Source organism: Mesocricetus auratus, unplaced genomic scaffold (assembly GCF_017639785.1).
Source record: "Mesocricetus auratus isolate SY011 unplaced genomic scaffold, BCM_Maur_2.0 Super-Scaffold_2245, whole genome shotgun sequence".
In the NCBI taxonomy this organism is placed as follows: Eukaryota; Metazoa; Chordata; class Mammalia; order Rodentia; family Cricetidae; genus Mesocricetus; species Mesocricetus auratus.
In genome coordinates this window covers 34,641,999-34,645,289 of record NW_024429180.1, presented here as the reverse complement: position 1 = coordinate 34,645,289, position 3,291 = coordinate 34,641,999, and the positions used below count along the sequence as shown (strand labels likewise).

The 3,291-nt window shown below is 45.4% G+C and overlaps 1 pseudogene; it reads left to right on the top strand.

The window, feature by feature from the left end:
* The first annotated feature begins 2,054 nt into the window (after nucleotides 1–2,054).
* LOC101822567 lies at nucleotides 2,055–2,714 on the top strand (annotated as a pseudogene).
* The last annotated feature ends 577 nt before the right edge of the window (nucleotides 2,715–3,291 follow it).

Sequence of the window (3,291 nt, the reverse complement as noted above, 5' to 3'; positions counted from 1 at the left end):
ACTGTATATTCATTTTCATTGAATTCTAGAAAGTCTTTTTGTCTTGACATATTTTTTATTTAGTAGGAGTTGTTCAGTTTGCATGAGTTTGTGCTTTCTTTTATTTCTGCTGTTGTTGAAATCCAGCTTTAATATGAGGTGGTTGATAGAATGCAGGGAGTTATTCAAATGTTTTTGTATGTATCGAGACTTGCTTTGTGTTTGAGTAAGTAGTCAACTTTGGAGAAAGATCCATGAGGTGCTGAGGAGAAGGTTCATTCTTTTTTATTTGGGTGAAGTATTCAGTAAGTATCTATTAGGATCATTTGCTTTATAATGTTTGCTAACTTCTGTTTTTTCTGTTTAGTTTTTGTCGGAACGATCTATCCATTGGGGAGAGCAGGATATTGAAGTCCCCCACTATCAGTGTATGATAGTCAATATGTGATTTAAACTGCAGTAGTGTTTCTTTTACAAATTTGGGTGCTGTTGTGTTTGGGGAATACATATTAAGAGCTAAACTGCCATATTGGTGGATTTTTTTCCTTTGGTGAATATGTAGTGTCCTTCCCCATTTCTCTTTATTTTGGTTTGAAGTCTATTTTGTTCTATATAAAAATGCCTATAACACCTTGATTCTTAGGTCCCTTTTTTTGGAAAACCTTTTGCTAACCCTTTACCCTAAGTTAATATCTATCCTTGATATAAGAGAGTAGATTTGTACATATATATTTTGGCATCACTATCACATAGATAATTTTTAAATTTTAAGATCCAGGTAGGTGCCTATAAGGCCAAAGTATAGCTAGAAAGAGATGGATATTTAGAAAATAACCCTAAACTTGTGGAAGTATAAATATGAATGTTCCACATAGGCTCCTATATTTGGATGCTTGGTCATTAGGGAGTGGTAAGACTTGACAAAGATTAGGGGGTAAAGCCTTGTTTAAGCAGTGTGATGGACTGAGTGGGACAAAGGGACCTACATGCAGGAGAAACACAGACTTACTGGGCATCTTGCAGTACTGGGCAGAAGGGCACTATTGTGGTGAACAAATGAATGGTGTGGTATGGGGGAGAGATATCTGGGCTTGGACTGTTGCTGAGGATCATGTCTGGGTTAATGGCCCTGATGCAGGTAAGGTCTATGCTGATGTCTGCTGCTCCTGATACTACCAAATGTCATAGTTTGGTTAACCCCCCCCCCATTGGCTATAACACTAGGGAGAATGGGTCCTGTTCCTCACTGGCTGAAGCACTCAGAAGAAAGGATCCTATACCTCACTTGAGCAGCACAATAGAGCTGACCCTGTTCCCAGGGGCATGGGTGAGCTGGCTCTGAGGGCATGAGAGGAACATAGCTGGTACTGCCTTTCTTGTCGGTGGTGTAGTGGGGGGGGCGTGAGGGAAACATGCCTTCCCCCTTGCCCTGGACCACCTCCAGTTGGCAAGGGAGTTGACCCCTTTATCAGTCATAAAAACTCTAGAAAGCAGGCCCTGCATCTTGTCTGGGCAGCCCAGTGCACAGGTGAACTGTCCAGAGAATGTGAGCATGGGAATATCTGTCATATGGTGGCATGCATGGGGGAGGGACGCCCTCCCTCCACTTCTATCCCGCTATGCCTTATACAGGTGGGAGAGCTGGCCCTGCCCCCCACCAACTGCATCACTGGGAAGAGAAGGTCCTGCACCTCACCTGGGCAGCACAATACATCTGACTCTGATGGCAGAGGTGTGAATGAGTGAGTCCTGAAGTTGTGAGCATGGGAGAACTGTCCCCACTACTTTTCTGTCATGCAGTGGTGAAGGGAAGGATGCCCCCCTTTACCTCTTTCCCCTCACCACCTGTGAGGGGTGAGAGGAGCAGACTCTCTTCCTTACCATCTGCAGCACTCAGCAAAGTGGACCCTGTACCTGGCTTGGGCAGTACAGTAGAGCTGGCCCTACTGACAGGGATGCGGGTGAACTGTCCCCAAGAAATTTTGGGATAGTTATACACTGTGTGAAGATATATTGCTGTGATTGGTTTAATAAAGAGCTTAACACTCTTTCCTTTCACTGCTGTATCCCCAGCCATGAGTATTCTCAAGCTACAGAAGAGACTTGCCTCTAGCATCCTCCACTGTGATAAAAAGGAGGTCTGGTTGGACTCCAATGAGACCAGTGAAATAGCCAATGCCAACTCCCATCAGCAGATACAGAAACTGATCAAAGATGGGTTGGTCATTCAGAAGCCCATGGCTGTCTATTTTCAGCCTGGTGCCAGAAAAACACTTTGGTTCGCCAGAAGGGCAGGCATATGGGCATAGGAAAGCAGAAGGGTACTGCCAATGCGAGAATGCCTGAGGTGGCCCGGGTGCAAAGGAATGTGGATCCCATGTCAACTTCTCAGGAGATACCATGAGTCCAAGAAGATTGACCACCCTATGTACCACAGCCTATACCTGAAGGTCAAAGCGAATGTCTTCAAAAACAAGTGGATTCTCATGGAGAACATCCACAAGCTGAAGGTAGACAAGGCCTGCAAGAAACTCCTGGCCTTCCAAGCCGAGGCTTGAAGGGCTAAGACCAAGAAAGCACAGACGCACTGGGAGCAGCACCTCCAGAGCAAGAAGGATGAGATCATTAAGACTCTGTCCAAGGAGGAAGAGACCAGGAAATAAAACTTCTCTCATGTCTGTACATAGTGGGCTGCCTGTGGTCTCAGGTGGATCAGTCATTAAAATAAAACAAGCCTTAAAACAAAACAAAAATAATAAACAGCATAACAGCTAATAGCTAGGCAGAGGGTATAAGCAGGACTTCCAGAAAGAGAGAGGAAGTAGGAGAAGGAATCAAGACATGCTGGAGATGCCAGGAGACACTGAGAGGAAGCTGGAAGTCCAAGTTGGAAGAGAAGTAACGCCACATGACAGAACATGGATTAATATAAATGGGTTAGTCTACGTTGTAAGAGCTAGTTAGAACAAGTCTAAGCTATAGGCTGAGCTTTCAAAATTGATAAGAGGTCTCAATGTCATTATTTAGGAACTGGCTGGCAGGACAGAAAAAAGACTAGTTACAGGAGAACATGAGCTTGGAATTCTGGCCCCACCTCCTCATCTGCTATATGGGGGTGTGGGCAGGGGAGAGATACCCTCCTCACCCTCACCCCTTGCTGCATGTGACAGGTGGGAGAACTGACCCTGAGATCATAAGAGCAGGAGAGATGTCCCTACCCCTTACCAGTTGCAGCCCTCAGGAGAGTGGTCCCTTCACCTCACCTGGGCGACACCTGGGCAACACAGTAGAGCTGGCCCTGAAGGAATAGGT